Consider the following 27,304-nt stretch of genomic DNA (forward strand, 5'->3'; position numbering starts at 1 on the left):
CAATGAATACTACAAATATAAATAAGTTCTTGCATGAACCACTGCAAATGTACAACACTTGTACAAAGAGTTAATAATAGAGTGGTATATGGGGAAAATTACCTATTGCAACCTATGGACTACAGGTAACGGTAATACCTTAGTATTCTTTCATCAATGTTAACAATGTACCATACCTATACTAGGGGTCAATAATAGCGGGGATAAGGGCTATGGGGTGTTTTGGGTTTTCTTTGTGTCTATCTGATATTTTTCTTTTTCAAGCAAGGAAAATGGTCTAAAATTGAGTATGTTGATAATTGTACAACTAAGTGTCGATACTGTGAGACACTGATAGAGGTGTTCTGGGTGCTATTGTCCATTCTTCTGTGAAGGTATCATCTTGCTGATGGTTGATGCCTTAGTCTGGACACTATTATGGCCTTAGAACTGTAACTTTGTAACCTAATAAATCCCCTTTATAAAACCAATCCATTTCTGGTATTTTGCATAACGGAAGCTCTAGCAAAACAGAACACTGAGTCACACAGTAACTCATTACAGCCCTTTTCTGTTTCTTCTGTTCTCTTTTGTAGTCTAAGTATGTCAGAATAGTATCTTTTTCTCTGCAAACTAAGAATTTCAAATTTGAATTTCAGATAGGGGAAGAAACACCAAAAAACAAAAACAAAATAAAAGAAAAACAAAAAACAATCCTATATCAGAAGTGATATAATGAATAATGATTTCTGATGAGAAGGATTTAAAAATCAGGGGAGGGTCTGTGGCACAACCTATGGGGTTCCACGTTATATTCTCTACATCCATCTCTGGTTTCAGTCACAGCCACAATGGACAGTTCCCTGTGAGCTCAGACTCTTCCCTGTGAGCTCAGACTCACCTAGCACTGACAGTGCCCCGAACCTATGCTGTGCATCTTGTACCTTCTGCTCCAGGACATTCTCCAGTGCCACAGGAGTCTGCTGGACCAAAGAAAAGTACAGTCTAGGGCAACCCTCGTCCAAAGGGAGTTGGGAGCTGGTTATTTCATAAGAGGAAGGGAATTTCATTTGATGACTTTGATTTCTCCACAAGAACACCTGAATGTATGGGTCACAAGATCTGGATTCAGGCAGGAAATAACAGAGATCATTTTCTTTTTACTGCATCAATGTTCAGCTCAATAATTTATCACAAAGCAGTTTTAACCATTTGTCATCTACCATCCCTGGAATGGAGTCCATTAGCCATTACTGCATGTTCCTGTACATGTCTAAGGGGCAAAGAATCTAATTCAGAATAGGAATTAGAGGCAGAGTAAGAAGGGGGGAAGTAATATGTCAGTTCAGCCTCAGCTTAGTCTCAAGCTAGTCTCTTCCCTACTGCATTGGTGTATGTTCCTTTTGGATGAGCCAGGATCCCCATCTACTCTTCTCCACTCCACTGAACCCCTCTTTCTTTTGCTCTAATTGGTCCATGTCTAATTATTTTCTCTTCCCCCTTATCTGTCTTTGTTCTCTGCAGTATAGTCCTGTTCTACTTTGCTAATGCTGCCAGGATGCAAAATATCAGCGATGGGTTGGCTTTTATAAAGGGGGTTTATTTGGTTATAAAGTTACAGTCTTAAGGCCATAAAGTGTCCAAGGTAACACATCAACAATTGGGTACCTTCACTGGAGGATGGCCAGTGCGTCTGGAAAATCTCTGTTAGCTGGGAAGGCACGTGGCTGGCGTCTGCTCCGAGTTCTGGTTTCAAAATGGCTTTCTCCCAGGACATTCCTCTCTAGGCCACAGCTCCTCTTCAAAATGTCACTCTTAGTTGCTCTTGGGGCGTTTGTCCTCTCTTAGCTTCTCCGGAGCAAGAGTCTGCTTTCAATGGCCATCTTCAAACTGTCTCTCATCTGCAGCTCCTTTCTCAGCTCATGTGCATTCTTCAAAGTGTCCCTCTTGGCTGTAGCAATCTCGCTCCTTCTGTCTGAGCTTATATAGTGCCCCAGTAAACTAATCAAGGCCCATGCTGAATGGGCGGGGCCATACCTCCATGGAAAGTATCCAATGAAAGATCTCACCCTCCATTGAGTGATCACATCTCCACGGAAACTTCCAATGAAAGATCTTGCCCTCCACCGAGTGATCACATCTCCACAGAAACATCCAATGAAAGATCTCACCCTCCATTGAGTGATCACATCTCCACAGAAACATCCAATGAAAGATCTCACCCTCCACTGTGTGATCACATCTCCACGGAAACATCCAATCAAAAATCTCCATCCTAATCAACACCAATACGTTTCCTGCCCACACAAGACTGCATCAAAGATAATGGCATTTGGGGGGACATAATACATCCAAACCAGCACAAGTCCCATACTTATAATTTGTTCCCACATGCCCCCAGTAATAGTTCTCTGGAGGGACCAGGTGCCAAGATATCTAAAGCCCTATACAGAGAACTGAGGTACCAGTGATGACCATGCCATGGAATGGCAAGGTGTAGGCACCAATATCCATGCAACACAAGAATCCACTAGTTGAAACAAGTCACTTCCACTGGCGAAAGATGAATTAAAGAGGACTCCACCAAGTGTGGATATCTGAAAATACTCTACTGCACCCTCTCCATACACACATACAAACATACATATGCTAGGTTCCCTGGCCAAAGGACAAGGAAAATCAGGATGAACTCTATGTCCTATTGGTCTCTCGGTGAAAATGGCATCCCCAGAGTCTCTCAGCATTTTCCCTGGGGTACTGATTCTTCCCACCTGTAGGGATTTGAGAAAAGATTTGCATTTCAGTCCCAGAATCTTGGAGGCAGAAAGAATTTGTTCACGTGGGGTGCTGGCATTCAGATCCAGAAACCCAAAAGAAGAGATTTTGCACAACCAGAATTCCAATGACCAATCAAGAAGAATTTGAACTGAGGTTAATCTAAAAAAAGGAAATTCCCGAGAAACTAAGATGGCGGCTAGCTGAGACAGGGCGAAAAAAACGCCTCCATGAAAAACACTAGCTAAAAACCAGAAAGTGACCTAGAATACCGGTTACAGCGATGCGCCAGCTGAATAAGGGCTCCTAGCTCCAGAGGGGCCGTATACTTGGTGAAACTGGGAGTCAGCATTCTGAAACGAGTGAGTAAGCTGGCTGGAAGACCTGCAGCTGCGCAGCGGGCTGGGGAAGCCAGGGATCAGTGTATGGAGACCAGCTGGCTCTTAAAAAAAAAAAAAAAAAAAAGGAGCGGCTCCAGTAGCAATTGTGGGAATCACGCAGTAAAACACAGCAAGAGGGGGCTGGGCCGGCCTCTTGCTGTCTGGCCTGGAAGATAGCCCGCAGCAGATACCCTTGGGTTTGGGGGAACGGAGGGGAGAGCTGGAAGCAGAAAGAAACCCCGTGGCTCGCAGCTGGCCCCCGGAGGGCTGGATAAACTCCTGCCCAGGGCCGTGCCCACAGCCCAAAGCCCCGCCAGTTGTCCCGGAGCTGAGAAGGAGGAACTGTGTGAGGAGGAGGGGGCTGAGACGCCCCGCTCAGCCATTTTTGCTTCGGGCTGGGAGTGCGCCGCCGCACGGCCCGGTGGCCCGGGGCTTCCCTTGTGGGATGCCAGGCACTGGTGATGTAGCACAGCATTCCCTCAGCTGAGCTCCTGGAGGAGCGCAGCTGGGACGGGGGATCCACTCGGAGAACCCAGGGACACTATGCCAAGTCTGGTGGTTTACGGATCAGCGAGAGAGAGGGTCTGGGGCTGAACTGAAATGAAGGCTTAGACTCATGTGGCGGCCTTGAATTTCCGAGATCCTGGGGGATTTGAACATTAGAATTGCCCTTCCTCCCTGGCCACCCGTACATACACCCCACATTCAGGGCGGACAGCTCCAGCAACACACCCAAACTGAGTTCTCCAACTGAACCCACAAGAATCATTTCCCCACTCAATGCTTGGAAAAAAGGTTGAGAACTGACCTGAGGGATATAGGTGACTCACAGACTCCATCTGCTGGTTAGAGAAAGTGTACATCACCAAACTGTGTTCCTGAAAAATTATATCGATATCCCTTTTTCTTTACAACTTGAAAGAGCCCTATCAAGCAAAACAAATGCCAAGAGGCCAAAAACAACAGAAAATCTTAATGCATATGATAAAACCAGAAGATATGGAGAATCCAACTCCAAACACACAAACCAAAATATTGGAAGATACAGTATACCTCGCAAAATTAATCAAAGAACTACAATCGAGGAATTAAAACATGGCAAAGGATTTAAAGGACATCAAGAAGACCATGGCCCAGGATATAAGTGACATAAAGAAGACCCTAGAAGAGCATAAAGAAGACATTGCAAGAGTAAATAAAAAAATAGAAGATCTTATGGAAATAAAAGAAACTGTTGGCCAAATTAAAAAGACTCTGGATATTCACAATACAAGGCTAGAGGAAGCCGAACAACATCTCAGTGTCCTAGAAGCCCACAGAACAGAAAATGAAAGAACAAAAGAAAGAATGGAGAAAAAAATAAAAAAAATCAAAATGGATCTCAGGGATATGATAGATAAAATAAAACGTCCAAACTTAAGACTCACTGGTGTCCCAGAAGGGGAAGAGAAGGGTAAAGGTCTAGAAAGAGTATTCAAAGAAATTGTTGGGGAAAACTTCCCCAACCTTCTACACAATATAAATACACAAAGCATAAATGCTCAGCGAACTCCAAATAGAATAAATCCAAATAAACCCACTCCAAGACATATTCTGATCAGACTCTCAAATACTGAAGAGAAGGGGCAAGTTCTGAAAGCAGCAAGAGAAAAGCAATTCACCACATACAAAGGAAACAACGTAAGATTAAGTAGTGACTACTCAGCAGCAACCATGGAGGCGAGAAGGCAGTGGCATGACATATTTAAAATTATGAGAGAGAAAAATTTCCAACCAAGAATACTTTATCCAACAAAACTCTCCTTCAAATTTGAGGGAGAGCTTAAATTTTTCACAGACAAACAAATGCTGAAAGACTTTGCTGATGAAAGACCTGCCCTACTTCAGATTCTGAGGGGAGCCCTGCTGGAGGACAGACAGGGAAACGAGAAAGAGATACAGAGAATTTTAACAGACATATATAGAACCTTACATCCCAAAACACCAGGACACTCACTTTTCTCTAGTGATCACAGATCTTTCTCGAGAAGGGACCATAAGCTGGGACATAAAACAAGCCTCAAGAAATTTAAAAAAAAAATTGAATATACCAAGGCACATTCTCCAACCACAATGGAATACAAATAGAAGTCAATAATTTTTGAACTGTAATTCCACTAGTTACTTCCTACATGATATAAAATACACAAACTCTAAGGACAAATCAGTGGTTTTGAACTCAATGTAAAATATGTAATTTTAGACAATTATATAAAGGTGGGGGAATGGAGGAGTATAGGAATATAGTTTATGTGTCCTATTGAAGTGAAGGTGGTATCAAAGAAAAACAAGATTGATATGGATTTAAGAGGTTAATTTTAAGCCCCACAGTAAACACAAAGAAATTATCAGAGAATATAACCATACAGATGAAAAGTAGAGTTTGGGTTAAGAGAAATGGGGGAAGGGACAATGGGGAGTTAAGAAATGAGTGTAGGGTTGCTGTTTGAGGTGAAGGGAAATTTCTAGTAATGGATGATGGGAAAGAGCATTACAACATTCTAAATGTGATTAATCCCACTAATGAAAGGCTAGGGAGGGAGTGGAATGGGAAGATTTAGGCTGTATATATGTTTCCACAACTGAAAAAAAAAAAAGTCAGTCTAACTAGATGACAATTGAATGCTAAGGATGAACTTGGATGGGACAGGAGGATAGAGGACAGGTGGCTCAAAGGGACACAGTTGAGACTTAAGGAAAAGGAAATATAGAATGTAAGCTTTGTATCATTGTTGAATCTATTGTACTTCTTAGCTGCGCATAATGGGATTGCATGAAAGAATGTTCTTGTTCATGGGAAGTGTATATGTGAATTATAGTGAATGCTCAAGGATGTGTGCAGCTAACTCTCATATGTTCAGACGACAGAGCAATAGATGATGGATGATAGGGAGGGAAGGAAAGAAATAGCAATGTGACAGCATGTTAAAGTTGGTGGATTGAGCTATCAGGGGAGAGGGGTCAGGGTATGATGGAATTCTGTGTATGGGGCTAGTATTGTTTTTGCAACTGTTCATATAACTTTGAATTTATTTCAAAATAAAAAAAAAAAGGAAATTCCCTGTAGAAGTGTAATGGGGAGAGAGTAACAGAGTGATATAAGAATAAGTAAATTGAAATCAGAGTTCATGCTAGTCTTTTCTGCTCACAGTAGTTCGTAACACAGGGGAGGAAGTTACCTGGAATGCCTCATTACTCTTTATTTTCCCTCCCTGGGGATTTATTTCCTGTTAACATTCTAACATACTCCAGCATCTACCTTTCTTAGCAAAATATTCTTTGGCTCAACATTTTCCCATCAGCTTTCACCTCCTCTGCTCTCCTTTCTTACCTTCCTTTTGGGTATTTGCTATTGCAACTTTTAGAACAAAGAGGGTCCCAGATATAAATGTTTTTCATGCTCTGAACTGCAATTATTTCTGTTAGCTTGGGCACCAAAGACTTAAGATTGGTCTAGGGTTAAAAAAAATGCATATACCCTTTATTCCAACAATTCCACTCCTATTTATCTGACAGATATAGTCCTATATATGCGAAATGATGTAAGAGAGTATTTAGAGTAATTCGTTTGTACAAGCAAATGATCAGAAACAACCCATATATCCATCAATAGGAGAATGGTTAAATAAATTATGGTGCATAAATACAATAGAATTCCACTTGTTTAAAAAATGAAAATGAAGCCTCTTTCTATGTACTAATAGGGAAAGAGCTACAAAATATCAAAATATATTGTTAGGAAAGAAAGAAAGAAGCTAAGCAGTATTTGTTTTGGGATAAAATATATACCTAAGTGTTTTTAAATATTTGTAAATGCAAAGAATGTCCCTCAAAGGATACACAAGAAATTTGTAATAGTCATGGCTTCTGGAGAGGGGAACTGAGTGGTTGGGGTATGGGGAGAAAAGGAAACTTTTCACTGTAAATCTTTTGCACTTTTTGAAGTTTTTTTTTTTATCTTGAAATAAACTCAAAGTTATAGGAACAGTTGCAAAAACAATACTAACCCCATACACAGAATTCCATCATACCCTGACCCCCTCCCCCAATAGCTCAATCCACCAACTTTAATGTGCTGTCACATCGCTATTTCTTTCCTTCCCTCCCTCCCTCCCTCCCTATCTATCATCCATCATCTATTGCTCTGTCTTCTGAACATATGAGAGCTAGCTGCACACATCCTTGAACATACACTATAATTCACATATACACTTCCCATGAACAAGAATATTCTTTTATGCTATCCCATTAAGCGCAGCTAAGAAGTACTAGGGATTCAACAATGATATGAAGCTTACATTCTATATTTTCTTTTCCTTATGTCTCAACTGTGTCCCTTTGAGCCACCTGTCCTCTATCCTCCAATCCCATCCAAGTTCATCCTTGGCATTCAATTGTCATCTATTTAGACTGTCTTTTTTTTTTTTTTCAGTTGTGGAAACATATATACAGCCTAAATCTTCCCATTCCACCCCCTCCCTAGCCTTTCATTAGTGGGATTAATTACATTCAGAATGTTGTAATGCTCTTTTCCACCATCCATTACTAGAAATTTCCCTTCACCTCAAACAGCAACCTTACACTCATTTCTTAAATCCCCATTGCCCCTTCCCCCATTTCTCTTAACCCAAACTCTACTTTTCATCTGTATGGTTATATTCTCTGATAATTTCTTTGTGTTTACTGTGGGGCTTAAAATTCACCTCTTAAATCCATATCAATCTTGTTTTTCTTTGATACCACCTTCACTTCAATAGGACACATAAACTATGTTCCTATACTCCTTCATCCCCCCACCTTTATATAGTTGTCTAAAATTACATATTTTACATTGAGTTCAAAACCACTGATTTGTCCTTAGAGTTTGTGTATTTTATATCATGTAGGAAGTAAATAGTGGAGTTACAATTCAAAAATTATTGACTTCTATTTGTATTCCATTGTGGTTGGAGAATGTGCTTTGAGTATATTCAATTTTTTATTTTTTATTTTTTTTAAATTTCTTGAGGCTTGTTTTATGTCCCAGCTTATGGTCCCTTCTGGAGAAAGATCCATGATCAATAGAGAAAAATGAGTGTCCTGGTGATTTGGGATGTAAGGTACTATATATGTCTGTTAAAATTCTCTATATCTCTTTCTCCTTTCTTTTTTTCTCTGTTGGTAGGGCTCCCTTTAGAATCTCCAGTAGGGCAGGTCTTTTATTGGCAAACTCTCTCAGCATTTGTTTCTGAAAAATTTAAGCTCCCCCTCAAATTTGAAGGAGAGTTTTGCTGGATAAAGTATTCTTGGTTGGAAATTTTTCTCTCTCATAATTTTAAATATGTCATGCCACTGCCTTCTCGCCTCCATGGTGGCCGCTGAATAGTCACAACTTAGTCTTATGTTGTTTCCTTTGTATGTGGTGAATTGCTTTTCTCTTGCTGCTTTCAGAACTTGCTCCTTCTCTTCAGTATTTGAGAGTCTGATCAGAATATGTCTCGGAGTGGGTTTATTTGGATTTATTCTACTTGGAGTTCGCTGGGCATTTATGTTTTGTGTATTTATATTGTGTATAAGGTTGGGGAAGTTTTCCCCAACAATTTCTTTGAATACTCTTCTAGACCTTTACCTTTCTCTTCCCCATTTGGGACACCAATGAGTCTTAAGTTTGAACGTTTTATTTTATCTATACTTTTTGAAGTTTATACACCATATAGGTATGACCTATCTGAAAATATATTGAAGAAGGGGGGAAAGGGAAATGGAAAGGAGAAGGAAGAGAAGAGAAGAGGACAGAAGAGAAGAAGGAGGAAGATAAGACATGAGGAGAGAAGAGATTTTAAAATAGGGACTAATGACACTAGGAACTGAAGATTACAGAATTGTCCAGAATTTAGGAGTTATAAATCCAGTGGTAGAGAATATATGTCCCACAGTACCTAATCCATATACTCTCCTCATCAATATTTCTGATGCATATGCTTAGTTTACCTTTAAAGGATGCCATTTATTGCATCCCAATAAGTAAAGACTCATAAAAACTCTTTGCATTTGAATGAGAACTTAACATAGGAATAAAACAATAGTGTAATTGTAGTGTGTTACCACAAATTTTCAAAAATGCAAGTCTTATCCAGAAATCTTCAGGGAGTAAAGAAAGCTCCATGAGAGACTTTTTGCAGGCGAGACCCTTTGGCAAGTGTCCATGCCAAAGAACAAAAAGGAACTCAGATCTTAGGTATAGCCAGCTATTGTCAACTGCCAATACCAAATTTTGGATGGATAGCCATACCTCTATATCTGGCCATAAAGGGAAATAAAGAACATTTAAAATGGACACCAGAATGTACAATTGCCTTTCAAATTTTAAAGGCAAATTGATATCAGCTCTAGCCTTTGGCTTCCTGATCCCTTGAAAAAATTTGACCTATCTGTTCATGAAAAGCAGAGCATGACCTTCAAGCTACTGTATAAGCCTTTTGGAAAAATATACAACCAGTGGCTTATTTCTCAAAACAGTTTGACACTGTAGCCTGAGGATGGCCCGCTCGCCCGAGGACAGTGGCAATGACTTGTGAACTCGTATGAGAAGCAAAAAGATTACTTTGAGCTCCCTGCTTTTCCTTAACTCTGTTGAAGCAAAAGGTGGACAGTGGCTCACAATGGAGAAGCTAAGTCGCTATCAGGCAGTGATACTGGACAATCTTGATTGTCATTCTACAGAAAGCAAGATATTCAGTAGCAAATACTGCCTCTCCTGCTGGGAACATCAGCACAAAGTGTGGGACTAATTGCCCTCATAAGAGCCCTCCAGCTAAGCACAAGGCAGAGTCGCCAGCCTGCACAGACTATCATATGCTTTTGCTGATTTGCATGCTCACAAAACAATTTGAAAAGAGCATGGTCAATTAACTGCAGCCAACAAAGACATAAAGCATATAGAGCTAATTTTTTAAATTGTTAGATGCAGTAATGCAGCCCAATAAATTAGCTGTCCTCTGCAAAGGACATCTATCCATGGATAATAAAAGGCCAAGATGGTGAATAAAACTAGCAAATAGATTCACAGTCAAGCCAAAAGTCCTCGGAATCTTCAAGTATTTGCTAGTGTTTGTAGACACTTACTAGATAGTTAAAAGTTTTTTCCTTGTTAGACTAAAAAGCACAAGTTGTAAAATGGTTACTTCAAAAAAATTCCTAAATTTGGACTTCTGTTTTCTGTTCAAAGCAATAGACCAGCTTTCATAGCAAAAATTGTTAAAGGTGTTTCAAGACTCTTCAACATTGACTGGTGCCTACATTGTGCTTACAAGCCAAAGTCTACAGGAGAAACAGAATGCATGAATTGGATTTTAAAAAACAGCCTCGCCAAAATCTGCTTGAGAACTCATTTAAAATAAAATAAAGCTCTACCTGTTGCCCTTCTGAAGATAAGAATAGCACCCCAAAGTAGGTTAAGTTTGAGAACTTTAACATAACATTTAGAAGGCCATTTCTAAAGGTTAAATAGGCAGGTAACATGCATCCCAGTTCAGAATTAACTACAATTCAATATGTAAAATTCTTAAGTGCTACTTTAGCGGAAATTAATAATTATGCCTCTAATCACCTTAAATTCCCCACAGGTGTACCCTCTTACAACACCATTACCAGCCTAGAGATCAAGTCTGGATCTGCACCTGAAAGGACCAGCATCCCCAGGCTAGGCCTTATTTAGTGTTACTTGTTACTCATTCTTTCTAAGTAGCAGGGAATAAAGCCCTGGAATTCACCACAGCAGAGTCAAGCTGCAACTGTTCCAGGACAGAGACACACCTCCTGGTAGATGAAAAGCCATGGTGACAGTAAATCCCCCTGATAATACAAAACATAAGTGTACTTGTGAACCTCTGGATGGCCTAAAATATTTGTTTAAAAATCTTTCTAATCAAATTAGTTATGATGTTCTTTGTTATCTATTTTTTCCATAATCTTTATGTACCCTTTAGTAGCAAGTTGCCAAAGTAATCTCTCATTGCAAAGGTTCTATTCATATTCTACTTCTATAAACCAGTCTTAACTGCTGGCTTTGTATCCAGCTGCCTATCTCTAGTGTCTCTAACTCACCATGGTGGATATCCCCTTTATAAGGGACAGACAAAATAGTTCTCAAGTCATTAATAGTTAAGACACAAGAAAAATACAGTGTTAAGCACCAAAAGTATCACCAGAGATGATCTTGTCACTGGCTAGTAAATTTAACCCAGCCAGAACATTGTCTTGCTTCTTCTGTCAATATTGCTGGTGAAACGGTGCTGTTATTCCTATCAGTTAAATTTAAAAAGGAAAAAACTTTACTGAAAGAATAGAAATTGAACATGTTCAATTCTAGAATAGAATAGTTTAGCTTACCCAGGATATAAGAGACTGAGCCAGGAGGCTCCACTTTTGTAGGAACAAAAAAATCATTCCTTGCTACACATCCCTTCCTTGATAGGCAAAATGGGACAGTTACCCTCTGGAAATTATAAACAAACCATCACTTTATTAGCTAATAATTGGTACAAAACTAACAGGAATCTGAGGCCTAAAATATATTGTCACCCCTAATGAAACCCAATAAATCTAATAATCATGTAGCTGCAACATTTGTTCCATCTATGAGAGTTAAAAATGTAATTGCCAATGATATATGCATTAAATAATAGCTATCATAGTATAACTCTAGAAAATGCAAAAATAGTTTTAATGTTCAAAGCAGTATTACAAAATAAAATGACCTTAAATATCCTCACCACCTCCAAAGGAGGAACATGTGCTCTAGTCGAAATAGAATGCTGTACCAAATTCTTAATGAATCTGGTAACATCTCTTCTCCCCTAGAACACCTAAATGATCAAGTTACACCAATCAATAATTCTAATTTTTCTGATTTATTCAGTTGTTACCGTCAGGAATAGGGTCATGGTTACAGACTCTTCTTCAACCTGTGCTTGTAATCTTCCTGATCACTATATCTATTCTTGTTCTAGTTAAATGCCTTTTGTGTCTATGTACTTGAATTATAACTCAAACATGTACGAAACCCTTTTAATCTTCCAGAACTCCACTAAGAATGATCCATTCTCCCCCAGAGGAAATGGACAATATTCCCCCTTATTGTTTTAAGGGGGAAATTGTAACAGTGACTTTTTAAATATCATCTTAAAACTGTAAGCAAGCAGGAAATTGTAAAGTAGCCTTAAAATATAACCTTCAAAGTTGGAAGCAGGCTATGATGGAATCTCTTATTCTCACAAAGGAGCAATGTGTAAATGTAAAGTCTGAAGCAGTATGTAAGTGTAAAGTCTGCACCCCAGGTTTGAATAAGCATTCCTCTATGGTCCCTAGACCTCCCAGATGTGAATAAAGGCTTTTCATCTATCTCCCTAGACACCTGAAGGCAACTTTCCCAGGTGTCACCTAGTTTCTGAAGGAACTAGGAAATAAATAAATTAGTGAAATTCTCCAGACCTGTTACCTTTTTACTAAAATGATAACCTCTCTTTGTCTCTGATGGGTATAAAGCCAATTGAAAAATCACTTTGGAGGCTGATTTGGGAAATCTTCCGCTGTCCTCCTGTAAACAAACCAAACCCTCTTTTCCTTCTCAGCCTGGTTCGGTGTGACTTCTGTTGGCCACACCGGATGACAAACCCAGATTTGGGAAGAGTGCCTTCTACAGTTAGGCTACTTTTTTTTTTTAGCCTTTTTTTTAAAAATTCATTTTATTGAGATATATTCACGTACCACGCAGTCATACAAAACAAATTGTACATTTGATTGTTCACAGTACCATTACATAGTTGTACATTCATTACCAAAATCAATACCCGACACCCTCATTACTGCACACACAAAAATAACCAGAATAATAATTAAAGTGAAAAAGAGCAAATAAAGTAAAAAAGAACACTGGGCGCCCTTGTCTGTCTGTCTGTTTGTTTGTTTCCTTCCCCCACCTTTCCACTCATCCATCCACAAACTAGACAAACAGGAGTGTGATCCCTATGGCTCCCCCAATCCCACTGTCCCCCCTCATAAGCCACATTTTTATACAATTGTCTACAAGATTCATGGGTTCTGGGTTGTAGTTTGATAGTTTCAGGTATCCACCACCAGCTACCCCAATTCATTAGAACCTAAAAAGGGTTGTCTATATTGTGCATAAGAGTGCCCACCAGAGTGACCTCTCAGCTTCTTTTGGAATCTCTCTGCCACTGAACCTTATTTCATTATTAGGCTACTTTTAAGAGGAACTTTGAGAATGTACTTATAATACTAGCTTATTTTATCAGTAAGCTTTATAAATTTAGGGAGAATAAAATTGCATTTGTTTGGGGCAAAAAAGTCATCAAAAATAGGAATTGGACTAGACTGTCACTGCAACTTTTGCAGCTGTGTTAGCTTTTTTTATTCCTTCTATTGGAGGTTAAAAAATCTCTTTGTTTTCATAATATCCAAAAATTATGAACAACCTCAAGAGTATATTGACTATCAAGCTCTGGAAAATATACTGCAATTTTAAACTTATCCTAAGCATAAATCCAGGAAAACTTTTCCATAGCTCCTAAGAACATTTTATTTTACTTACCAAAATTTGGCAATTAGATCTTATTCAATTCCTCTTAACCCAAGGCTATTTATGTTTTAATAATGATTTATTTACTATGGTTACCATTGCAAAGGTATTATTGGAAAATAATAATTTTAACAAACATGGCCTATTCCACAGCATTTCTTCTGTGCTTACCTTTTCTAATCTCCAGGCCCAGTAGAAAGAATTTTAAACTTCACCTCCCCCATCTTTCTGCACCCAGCCCTTCCCTCATAGCTGCCTTAGGTGGTTAGACCCTGGGGACAGGGATAGATGAGACAGAAAGAATGAGGCTTAGTCTGTTGAACTTGGTTTTAAAAGTTTTAAGTTAGGATGGTGGGATTTGAGATTTCCTACACCGTTCTTTTAATTGTTTCCAAATTTAGATCTATTTCACTTAAGGCTGTGATCCAGACAATCGGAAAAGGTCTTAAGGAAATTCCAGGGGCAGTTTCTTTTTAATGTCCAGGTTGGTTTACAGTAACTAGGCAAACTAAGGCTTTGAACCCTGCTGCCTAGAGGGTGCCCCCACCGCTGGGACTCCAGGAATACTAATTTATATATATAATCACTTCTTTATCTTTAAGCAATTCAAATAGAACTCTTTAAGAATTTTTTGTTTATTTGCTACTACCATCCAGAGGTATGAAAATATGCATTGAACAAGCAGACAGACAGACGGACACACACACACACACACACACACACACACAGAAAAAAAAAACACACAAAAAAACCAAAAACTCAGAAATATACTTTTGGGAGGGACAAATAAAGGATTGAATATACATCATCTCATCAAACACAAAAACTCAGAAATATGCTTTTGAGAGGGACACACAAAGGATTGAATATACATCATCTCATCCCATTTCTGCTCTTTTTTTTTTTTTTTTTTTTTTTTGGCTTACTACTGATTTTTTTTTTTTTTTACGTGTGTGAACAGCTTTATTGAGATATAATTTACATACCGTAAAATGCACCTGTTCAAAGTGTACAATTTATTGATTTTTAGTCTGTTCACAGAGTTGTGTAATCATCACCACTATCAATTTTAGAACATTTTCATCACTCTAAAAAGAAACCCTGTACCCATTAGCAGTCATTCCCTATTTCCCCCAATCCCTCCAGCCCTAGGCAATCATCAGTCTACTTCTATCTCTATGAACCTGCTGATTCTAGACATTTCATATAAATGGAATCATATAATACATGGTGTGTTATGTCTGGCTTCTTTCACTTAGCACAATGTTTTAAAGATCCATCTATGTTGTCCCATGAATCAGAACTTCATTCCTTTTTATTGCAGAATAAGGTTCCATTGTATGCCTAGTCCACATTTTGTTTATCCATTTATCAGTTGATGGACATTTAGGTTGTTTCCACTTTTTCGCTGTTGTGAATAATGCTGCTTTGAACATTCATTTCCAGGTTCTTATGTAGACATATGTTTTCATTTCTCTGGGGTTTATCTCTAGGAATGAAATTGGATTTATACTTTCTTAATAATACTTTCAAATGGCCTATATCAATTTTGCCACAATTTCAGGGCTAAAGGTCGAAAAATGAGGCAAAGTTGAAAAGTATAACCCAAAACACAAGTTGTCCCCTTTTCTTTTTTTTCTTTTTTTTTTTTAATCATCATTTTATTGAGATATATTCACATACCACGCAGTCATACAAAACAAATTGTACTTTCGATTGTTTACAGTACCATTACATAGTTGTACATTCATCACCTAAATCAATCCCTGACACCTTCATTAGCACACACACAAAAATAACAAGAATAATAATTACAGTGAAAAAGAGCAATTGAAGTAAAAAAGAACACTAGGTACCTTTGTCTGTTTGTTTGCTTCCCCTACTTTTCTACACATCCATCCATAAACTAGACAAAGTGGAGTTTGGTCCTTATGGCATTCCCAATCCCACTGTCACCCCTCATAAGCTACATTTTTATACAACTGTCTTCGAGATTCATGGGTTCTGGGTTGTAGTTTAATAGTTTCAGGTATCCACCACCAGCTACCCCAATTCTTTAGAACCTAAAAAAGGTTGTCTAAAGTGTGCGTAAGAGTGCCCACCAGAGTGATCTCTCGGCTCGTTTTGGAATCTCTCTGCCACTGAAGCTTATTTCATTTCCTTTCACATCCCCCTTTTGGTCAAGAAGATGTTCTCCATCCCACGATGCCGGGTCTACATTCCTCCCCGGGAGTCATATTCCACGTTGCCAGGGAGATTCACTTCCCTGGGTGTCTGATCCCACGTAGTGGGGAGGGCAGTGATTTCACCTTTCAAGTTGGCTTAGCCAGAGAGAGAGGGCCACATCTGAGCAACAAAGAGGCATTCAGGAGGAGACTCTTAGGCACAAATACAGGGAGGCCTAGCCTCTCCTTTGCAGCAACCGTCTTCCCAAGGGTAAAACTTATGGTAGAGGGCTCAACCCATCAAACCACCAGTCCCCTATGTCTGTGGTCATGTTAGCAACCATGGAGGTGGGGTAGGCGAATACCCCTGCATTCTCCACAGGCTCCTCAAGGGGGCACTACATCTTTTTTTTTTTTTTTTTCCCTTGTTTGTCTTTTTTCTTTTTTTTTTTTTTTTTTTTTTAACTTTCCCTTCTTTTTTCAAATCAACTGTATGAAAAAAAAAGTTAAAAAGAAAACAAACATACAATAAAAGAACATTTCAAAGAGACCATAGAAAGGGAGTAAGAAAAAGACAACTAACCTAAGGTAACTGCTTAACTTCCAACATGTTCCTACTTTACCCCAAGAAAGTTACATAATATAGCAACATTTCAGAGAACTTGTTCCTACTACATCCATCAGAAATTAACAGACCATAGTCATTTCTGGGCATCCCCAGAACGTTAAATAGCTTATCTGTTCTTCTTGGATTATTGTTCCCCCTTCCTTAATTGCTCTCTACTGCTAGTTCCCCTACATTCTACATTATAAACCATTTGTTTTACATTTTTCAAAGTTCACATTAGTGGTAGCATATAATATTTCTCTTTTTGTGCCTGGCTTATTTCGCTCAGCATTATGTCTTCAAGGTTCATCCATGTTGTCATATGTTTCACCAGATCGTTCCTTCTTACTGCCGCGTAGTATTCCATCGTGTGTATATACCACATTTTATTTATCCACTCATCTGTTGAAGGACATTTGGGTTGTTTCCATCTCTTGGCAATTGTGAATAATGCTGCTATGAACATTGGCGTGCAGATATCTGTTCGTGTCACTGCTTTCCGATCTTCCGGGTATATACCGAGAAGTGCAATCGCTGGATCGAATGGTAGCTCTATATCTAGTTTTCTAAGGAACTGCCAGACTGACTTCCAGAGTGGCTGAACCATTATACAGTCCCACCAACAATGAATAAGACTTCCAATTTCTCCACATCCCCTCCAGCATTTGTAGTTTCCTGTTTGTTTAATGGCAGCCATTCTAACCGGTGTTAGATGGTATCTCATTGTGGTCTTAATTTGCATCTCTCTAATAGCTAGTGAAGCTGAACATTTTTTCATGTGTTTCTTGGCCATTTGTATTTCCTCTTCAGAGAACTGTCTTTTCATATCTTTTGCCCATTTTATAATTGGGCTGTCTGTACTATTGTCATTGAGTTGTAGGATTTCTTTGTATATGCAAGATATCAGTCTTTTGTCAGATACATGGTTTCCAAAAATTTTTTCCCATTGAGTTGGCTGCCTCTTTACCTTTTTGAGAAATTCCTTTGAGGTGCAGAAACTTCTAAGCTTGAGGAGTTCCCATTTATCTATTTTCTCTTTTGTTGCTTGTGCTTTGGGTGTAAAGTCTAGGAAGTGGCCTCCTAATACAAGGTCTTGAAGATGTTTTCCTACATTATCTTCTAGGAGTTTTATGGTACTTTCTTTTATATTGAGATCTTTGGTCCATTTTGAGTTAATTTTTGTGTAGGGGGTGAGGTAGGGGTCCTCTTTCATTCTTTTGGATATGGATATCCAACTCTCCCAGCCCCATTTGTTGAAAAGACCATTATGGCTCAGTTCGGTGACTTTGGGGGCCTTATCAAAGATCAGTCGGCCATAGATCTGAGGGTCTATCTCTGAATTCTCAATTCGATTCCATTGATCTATATGTCTATCTTTGTGCCAGTACCATGCTGTTTTGGCAACTGTGGCTATATAATAAGCTTCAAAGTCAGGGAGTGTAAGTCCTCCCACTTCGTTTTTCTTTTTTAGAGTGTCTTTAGCAATTCGAGGCATCTTCCCTTTCCAAATAAATTTGATAACTAGCTTTTCCAAGTCTGCAAAGTAGGTTGTTGGAATTTTGATTGGGATTGCATTGAATCTGTAGATGAGTTTGGGTAGAATTGACATCTTAATGACATTTAGCCTTCCTATCCATGAACATGGAATATTTTTCCATCTTTTAAGGTCCCCTTCTATTTCTTTTAGTAGAGTTATGTAGTTTTCTTTGTATAGGTCTTTTACATCTTTGGTTAAGTTTATTCCTAGGTACTTGATTTTTTTAGTTGCTATTGAAAATGGTATCTTTTTCTTGAGTGTCTCTTCAGTTTGTTCATTTCTAGCATATAGAAACATTACTGACTTATGTGCATTAATCTTGTATCCCGCTACTTTGCTAAATTTATTAGCTCTAGTAGGTGTATCGTTGATTTCTCAGGGTTTTCTAGATATAAGATCATATCATCTGCAAACAATGACAGTTTTACTTCTTCTTTTCCAATTTGGATGCCTTTTATTTCTTTGTCTTGCCGGATTGCCCTGGCTAGCACTTCCAGCACAATGTTGAATAACAGTGGTGACAGCGGGCATCCTTGTCTTGTTCCTGATCTTAGAGGGAAGGCTTTCAGTCTCTCACCATTGAGTACTATGCTGGCTGTGGGTTTTTCATATATGCTCTTTATCATGTTGAGGAAGTTTCCTTCAATTCCTACCTTTTGAAGTGTTTTTATCAAAAAGGGATGTTGGATTTTGTCAAATGCTTTTTCAGCATCTATTGAGATGATCAATTGATTTTTCCCTTTCGAGTTTTTAATGTGTTGTAATACATTGATTGTTTTTCTTATGTTGAACCATCCTTGCATGCCTGGAATGAACCCCACTTGGTCTTGGTGTATGATTTTTTTAATGTGTCTTTGGATTCGATTTGCAAGTATTTTGTTGAGGATTTTTGCATCTATATTCATTAGGGAGATTGGCCGGTAGTTTTCCTTTTTGTAGCATCTTTGCCTGGTTTTGGTATTAGATTGATGTTAGCTTCATAAAATGAGTTAGGTAGTGTTCCATTTTTTTCAATGTTTTGAAAGAGTTTGAGTAAGATTGGTGTCAGTTCTTTCTGGAAAGTTTGGTAGAATTCCCCTGTGAAGCCATCTGGCCCTGGGCATTTATTTGTGGGAAGATTTTTGATGACTGATTGGATCTCTTTGCTTGTGATGGGTTGGTTGAGGTCTTCTATTTCTTCTCTGGTCAGTCTAGGTTGTTCATATGTTTCCAGGAAATTGTCCATTTCTTCTACATTATCCAGTTTGTTGCCATACAGTTGTTCATAATATCCTCTTATAATTTTTTTAATTTCTTCAGGATCTGCAGTTATGTCACCTTTTTCATTCATTATTTTGTTTATATGGGTCTTCTCTCTTTTTGATTTTGTCAGTCTAGCTAGGGGCTTGTCAATCTTGTTGATCTTCTCAAAGAACCAACTTTTGGTGATATTTATCCTTTCTATTGTTTTTTTGTTCTCTATGTCATTTATTTCTGCTTTAATCCTTGTTATTTCTTTCCTTCTACTTGGTTTAGGATTGGTTTGCTGTTCATTTTCTAGCTTCTTCAGTTGATCCATTAGTTCTTTGATTTTGGCTCTTTCTTCCTTTTTAATATATGCGTTTAGTGCTATAAATTTCCCCCTTAGCACTGCTTTTGCTGCATCCCATAGGTTTTGGTATGTTGTGTTCTCATTTTCATTCGTCTCTATATATTTAGCAATTTCTCTTGCTATTTCTTCTTTAACCCACTGATTGTTTAGGAGTGTGTTGTTTAACCTCCAGGTATTTGTGAATTTTCTAAGTCTCTGATGGTTATTGACTTCTAATTGTATTCCATTGTGGTCAGAGAATGTGCTTTGAATAATTTCAATCTTTTTAAATTTATTGAGGCTTGTTTTATGTCCCAGCATATGATCTATTCTGGAGAAAGTTCCGGGAGCACTAGAAAAGTATGTGTATCCTGGTGATTTGGGATGTAATGTCCTGTAGATGTCTGTTAAATCTAATTCATTTATCAGATTGTTTAGGTTTTCAATTTCCTTATTGGTCTTCTGTCTGGTTGATCTATCTATAGGAGAGAGTGATGTGTTGAAGTCTCCCACAATTATTGTGGAAATATCAATTGCTTCCTTTAGTTTTGCCAATGTTTCTCTCATGTATTTTGTGGCACCTTGATTGGGTGCATAGACATTTACGATTGTTATTTCTTCTTGCTGAATTGCCCCTTTTATTAGTATGTAGTGGCCTTCTTTGTCTCTCAAAACATCCCTGCATTTGAAGTCTATTTTATCTGAGATTAATATTGCTACACCTGCTTTCTTTTGGCTGTAGCTTGCATGAAATATTTTTTTCCATCCTTTCACTTTCAGTTTCTTTGTGTCCCTGTGTCTAAGATGAGTCTCTTGTATGCAACATATTGATGGTTCATTTTTTTGATCCATTCTGCGAATCTATATCTTTTAATTGGGGAGTTTAATCCATTTACATTCAACGTTAAAACCGTGAAGGCATTTCTTGAATCGGCCATCTTATCCTTTGGATTATGTTTGCCATATTTTTCCCTCTCTCTATTAATATCCTTTATTGTACCCATACCGAATCTCTTTAGTACTGAACCTTTCTCCAAGTCTCTCTGTCCTGTCTTTGTTTCTCTGTCTGTAGGGCTCCCTTTAGTATCTCCAGTAGGGCAGGTCTCTTGTTAGCAAATTCTCTCAGCATTTCTTTGTCTGTGAAAAATTTAAGCTCTCCCTCAAATTTGAAGGAGAGCTTTGCTGGATAAAGTATTCTTGGCTGGAAATTCCTCTCACTCAGAATTTTAAATATATCGTGCCACTGCCTTCTCGCCTCCATGGTGGCTGCTGAGTAGTCACTACTTAGTCTTATGCTGTTTCCTTTGTATGTGGTGAATTGCTTTTCTCTTGCTGCTTTCAGAACTTGCTCCTTCTCTTCTATGTTTGACAGTGTGATCAGTATATGTCTCGGAGTGGGTTTTTTTGGATTTATTCTATTTGGAGTTCGCTGAGCATTTATGATTTGTGTATTTATGTTGTTTAGAAGATTTGGGAAGTTTTCCCCAACAATTTCTTTGAATACTCTTCCTAGACCTTTACCCTTTTCTTCCCCTTCTGGGACACCAATGAGTCTTATATTCGGACGTTTCATATTATCTATCATATCCCTGAGGTCCATTTCGAGTTTTTCAATTTTTTTCCCCATTCTTTCTTTTATGCTTTCATTTTCCATTCTGTCATCTTCCAGATCACTGATTCGTTGTTCAACTTCCTCTAGTCTTGTACTATGAGTGTCCAGAATCTTTTTAATTTGGTCAACAGTTTCTTTAATTTCCATAAGATCATCCATTTTTTTATTTAGTCTTGCAATGTCTTCTTTATGCTCTTCTAGGGTCTTCTTGATTTCCTTCATATCCCGTACTATGGTCTCATTGTTCATCTTTAGTTCTTTGAGTAGCTGCTCTAGGTGTGTCTCTTCTGGTCTTTTGATTTGGGTGCTTGGGCTTGGGTTATCCATATCGTCTGGTTTTTTCATATGCTTTATAATTTTCTGTTGTTTTTGGCCTCGTGGCATTTGCTGAACTTGATAGGGTTCTTTTAGGGTTTGTAGACCAGTTGAAGTCCTTATCTCTAATTTATCAGATCTACAGCTTCGTGGAGTACACTTTCTCTAACTAACCAGCAGGTGGCGTCCACGAGCCACCTGTTCTCCACAAGCCAGATCTCCCCTGCTTAGCCTTTTTAGTGAGTGGGGGAGTGAGTCTTGTGGGGCCCAATTGGTGTACCAAGCTTGCGTGTGTAGTTGGTGTTGCCTGCCCTGTATGTGGGGCGTGTTTCTGGGCAGTCGGGGAGGGGGGGTGGCCCTAACAATCAAATCTCCCTGATGATCCTAGAGTTTTAAAGCTACTGCAATAGTCTAATCCTTCAGTTCAGTCCTGCCACAGTTTGTCTCTGCCACTGACCCACAAGTCTTTGGTATTGGCGTATGGCTCCTGAGACTTGCAAGTGGGCCCCTCTTCCAGGCTGTGCACCCCGGGTCCTCTGTTGAGGGATGACTGTGCTATGTCACAGGTGAGTGCCGTCCCCCCAGAGCAGTTCTGGGCTGCTGGGCTGTGTAGGGAGGCTCCCAGTCTGCTGAAATGATGGCTGAATGGGGCTCTGTTAATTCACACTGCTCCCCCTTCCCAGCTCTGGGACATTCAGCTGAGGTTGCAGGGAAGGCTAATGTCCACGCCCAGTTTTGTGGTGTGTGCCTGTTATTTGAAGCACTTCCGTCACACTGGGTTGTCTGGGGCAGCTCTGGGCTATGGGGCTGGCGATGGACAGGAGTGTTTCCTGTCCACCAGGATGGTGGCTGTGAGCGGACACCCCCCTTTTCTTGGGAAGTTGTGTTGTTTAGTGAATTTTCTCAGCCACTGGATTATTGCCTTTTGTCTCAGAGCTCTCTTAGTTCTGCTCTTGACTTGATGTGCCCAAATTTCAATTCTTTGAAGCTTTCTGTATTGAGCTTCTTAGAGTAATTGTTTTAGAAAAAGCAAAAAGGATTTTAAAAAAAAAAAAAACAAAAAAAAAACAAAAAAAAAAACGGCCCTCCTCAGAGATCTAATGGGTTATTGAAATGCTAATAGACAAAGCAACCAGGGCCATTAAGGAAAGGTGCCCTGGGAAGAGAGATCAGCCTTGCTTCGGGATTTGCATATGCGCCTCAAGGCCTGATCTCCGCCCTTCCCCTTTCTGTGTTCACCAGAACTCCAAAAATCCTCTGCTTTTACTTTGGAGCTTCTCGTGTTGTTTTCCTTCTATGCCCGTCTCCTCTCTGCTGGGCTGGCTGCTCTCAGAGTCTCTGGTGTCTGGCCTCAGTCTATCTATGGTTGGAGTTTGAATCAGTAGAATGAGTTTCCGATGAGAGCAGCCACTGCAATTCTCCCTTCTCCTTCCTGGAGCTGACAGCCCCTCCTCCCCCGGGACTGAGCCTGGCAGGGAGGGGCGCGGGTCCCCTGGCCGCAAAAACTTACAGATTTCGCTGATCTCAGCAGTTCCACGTTTTCATGAGTGTTGTATGAAGTATGCCCAAAGACAGATTGCTCTGTGGTGTCCAGTCCACGCAGTTCCTGGCTTTTTACCTACTTTCCTGGAGGAGTAACTAAAACATACAGCTCACCAGTCTGCCATCTTGCCCCGCCTCCTCTGCTCTTTTGTAGAACAACTCTAACTATAATACAGTGTTCTTTTCTATGGAACTGTTTTCAGGCCATTTCCTTTCTGATTCAAAATCATACTGAGGATAGATTATGTTACAGAAATAAACTTTTTTCCTTGTTGTTTTTCTCATAGGCTGCTACTCAAAATCTTTCCAGTTTTTCAAAATATAGCACAAAGGGCTACGTTCAGGAATGCTGTTTGAATTGGAATTTCCCATTTTTAAGAATTTCCACAATTAGTAACCAATTAGGAACACTTGAAGAAAATAAATACTGTAACACACCAACTAACAATTTTTAACAGACACGTAACAGTTACTGTATATTTAAGTAACACACCAATTAATAACTAGACCAAACACATCAATTAACAATTGAACAGGCATTAAATGCTTACTATACCTAAGTAACACACCACTTAACAGTTAAACAGGTATACTTAATTTTATTAAATACCGAATTAGTTGTTGGATGACTTATTTTCCAGGAGTATACTCAACAGACAAACTCAGGGCAGAGTCTTAAACTCTGTACAGTCAAACACAGTTCAGGGTGTGCCAGTTTGAATGTATTAAGCCCCCAGAAAAAGCAATATTCTTTGATGCAATCTTGTGGGGCAGACGTTTTAGTGCTGATTGGATTGGAATCCTTTGGGTGTTTCCATGGAGATGTGACCCACCCAACTGTAGGTGATAACTCTGATGAGATGATTTCCATGGAGACATGGCCCCACCCATTCAGCGTGGGCCTTGATTACTGGAGCAGTATATAAGCTCAGACAGAAGGAGTGAGCTTGCTACAGCCAAGAGGGACACTTTGAAGAAAGCACAGGAGCTGCAGATGAGAGAGTTTGAAGATGGCCATTAAAAGCAGACTCTTACTCTGGAGAAGCTAAGAGAGGACAAATAACCCCAAGTGCAACTAAGAGTGACATTTTTGAGGAACTGCAGCCTAGAGAGGAATGTTCTGGGAGAAAGCCATTTGAAACCAGAACTTTGGAGGAGGTGCCAGCTACATGCCTTCCCAGCTAACAGAGGTTTTCCGGACACCACTGGCCGTCCTCCAGTGAAGGTAACCGATTGCTGGTGTGTTACCTTGGACACTTTATGGCCTTAAGACTGTAACTGTGTAACCAAATAAACCCCCTTTTATAAAAGCCAATCCATCTCTGGTGTTTTGCATTCTGGCAGCTTTAGCAAACTAGAACAGAGGGCCTTGAAGCCTGTACAGACAAACACAGGTCAGGGACTAGAACCCCATACAGAATGGTACCCAGAAAACAGAAAGGTGTAGATGTCAGAGCAAGAAGGATCACTCTGGAAGTGAGACCTGGGGCTTCAAGCCCAGGGCAAGGGGACTCAAACCGCTGTACGAACTTCCTGATCCACTTTTACCTTGATGACCCACTCATCCAGTCAGATATCCAGACTTGGAGCTGGAACCAGTTTCTCTCTTTGAAGCTTTTTGAAGTGCCAAAAGAGTCTGGAGCAGCAGCAGAACAGAGAAAAACCTGATTGCTGAGCTCTAGACCACAGGAAGTCCAGCAGCAGCAAAAGTCTTGGTTACCATCTTTGCCTGTCCTACGAGGGCACCAGAAACTTAGGCAGTGGCCCTCCTTGTTTCTTAGGACCTTTCGTCCCATCTGGGTCACCAAATTGATACCGATCAAAACGATGGATTCTCTGCCCAATGTGCTCAAATAACAAATTACTGAAACACCAGGGCTTCAAAGAAAGAGTTTATTGCTAGGCATGAAGCAGGAGATCAGATGACCTATCTGCCTAAAAACCTGTCTCCCCGAGTCTAAGGAGTTTGACGTTTTTGTGGATTCAAACAAGGGGAGGTGGAGTCATTACCGTTTCAGTAGCAAGTATAGGCAGAAACAGTTTACAAATATAAAGGAGGGGAACTGTGCTAGAACCAAGTTAATGGTTAGTTCTGAGCTGATTCAATTTCCTCCATTAGCACCAGCGGTTTGCCCTTGTGAGTACAAGTTTTTAAAGTAAAACAAACAAACAAACAAACAAAAAACAAACAGATAAAGGGAGCACAAGTGAGGGTCAGTCACTAGGTTTTTACAATCACAAGGTCACAATATGAAAGCTATACAATCATTATCAGAGATGAAGGCAGCTGGATTACAGTTCAGAGATTTGAGGTATTTCCCTCTGTGTACTCTAATATACCAGAAAGTAAAAAGGAAAATCTATATAATGATTCAATAATCATAATAAGCCCCTAAATCCTAACTTCTCAGTTACAAAGCCACCCAGTTTGTATCCGCTATAGGAAACAAATACAATTAATTTCAATAGCATACCAAAGGTTTACTTCAACATGGTTCTTTCCCTCTTTTGTTCTATTATTGTCATCCAAATTACATCTGTATACATTGTAAGCCCATTGACACAGCTTTATAATTATTGCTTTATACAATTGTCTTTTAAAATTGATAGAAAAAAACTGATAGAAAAAGAAAAGGGTTACAGACAAAATTATGCCTATACTGTCTTTTATATTTGCCTATGTAGTTGCCTTTACCAGTGCTCTTTATTTCTTCATTTGGATTTGAGTTGCCATCTAATTTCTATTTAAGCTAATTTCTATCTTTTTATTGATATTCTCTATTTGCAGAGATATTGTTGCCATACTTTCTTTTAGTCCTCTAGACATAGTTTCCTTTAGTTCTTTAATGTATTTACAATAGCGAATTTAAAGATCTTGTCTACTAGGTGCAAAATCAAGGACATTTTCTGTTGGCTGCTTTTTTCCCCATGTATGTGGCATACTTTTCCAGGGTTTGTTGTTGTTTTCCTTGTTGCTGCTTATTTGTTCAGTGACTTTCTTGAACTGACTCTGTAGATTCTGTATTCCCTGAAGTGTGTGGGCACCACCTGAGCCAGGATAGAAGAGGGCATCAAGGCTGTTGTCCTTTGTCTTCTGTCCAGCTTCAAAAGAGTTAATGCAGACCCATGAACTTCTCATGGGAAAAAAATTTCCCCTAAAGCTCCAAAACCTCCCCAAACCATAAAAGCTAGTAAAATTATGGGCCCAAAGCAAATTCTTACTTAATAACAGAAAGCATGGGGACATAAAGGTTGTTAAACATCTGCCCAAAGACAAATTTTAGATATGCAAGGGCAGGTCACAAGTTCTGATAACTGTGATAACTATCTCCTCCTAGAACAAAGAAGACACCAGGTGTTCAACAGTCGAGATAAGAAGATCACTGAAAAACCTCCCTTTATAACAAGCTAACCCACTGCCACACTGTGCATGCTTCTCCCCTGAACATATCTATGTTATCTCTTTAATGTGTATTCTTTCTCTGTTTCTTTAATAAACTTTCCTACTTATTCCTACTGGCCCCTCTCATGTCTGAATTCTTTCCTCAGTGAGAGTCCCAAGCCTGGAAGAGGGTTCTGCCTGGCACTGCTGCCAGCAGGGTGCCAGTTACACACCTTTTAAAAAGCTTTTTTAGAAAAGTTTTATTTTATTTTTAAGCCTGGATTCCCAGGGGTCACCTTTGGGTCAGTGTAATTCAGTGATCAGCCAATAATTGGTCAGAAGATTTCCTTAAATGCCTTGTCTTTATGTGTTCCACTCCTTGCCAAGGTAATGTGTGTGAGAAGGCATGCCTTCAAACTTTATACAGTTTACAAAACAGCCTCAGTTTCCACTTCCTGCTTGCACAGAGCCTAAAGATAATCCAGAAATGAGTGACTGGAAACTTCTCCATTTCCATGTCTCTCCTGGGCATGTGCACAGCCTTGTGCATTCAAATAGCCTTTTAGATCCCCTGGAGTTTGTAGGAGGTTTTCAAAGTTCCCTATGGATGTCTGTTTCTCTAGGATGTCCTTTTAAACATCTGACCAGTCTCTTGTTTACCCCAGTTGAAATCATAGCCATAAGCAGCTGTAATGATGCCAGTAGATGGCTATTGTTTGGTAATGCCCTAGGGTAGGGCTTTCTTTCTGCTGAACTGAGTTCTGAGTCAAATCAAATAGCCACAACTCCCTAAGATTAGAGAAAATTTCCAAGGAGCTGCAA

The 27,304-nt window shown here is 39.4% G+C and overlaps 1 long non-coding RNA gene across 1 annotated transcript in view; it reads left to right on the top strand.

The window, feature by feature from the left end:
- The window catches only part of LOC119513932, a 43,385-nt gene extending 16,819 nt beyond the window's left edge, over positions 1–26,566 (top strand). Inside the window, exon 3 of the long non-coding RNA XR_005212722.1 lies at positions 26,439–26,566. This is a non-coding gene — a long non-coding RNA (uncharacterized LOC119513932). The remainder of the gene's footprint in view (positions 1–26,438) is intronic.
- Positions 26,567–27,304: the final 738 nt, after the last annotated feature.

Source organism: Choloepus didactylus, chromosome 18, assembly GCF_015220235.1.
Source record: "Choloepus didactylus isolate mChoDid1 chromosome 18, mChoDid1.pri, whole genome shotgun sequence".
Taxonomy (NCBI): Eukaryota; Metazoa; Chordata; class Mammalia; order Pilosa; family Megalonychidae; genus Choloepus; species Choloepus didactylus.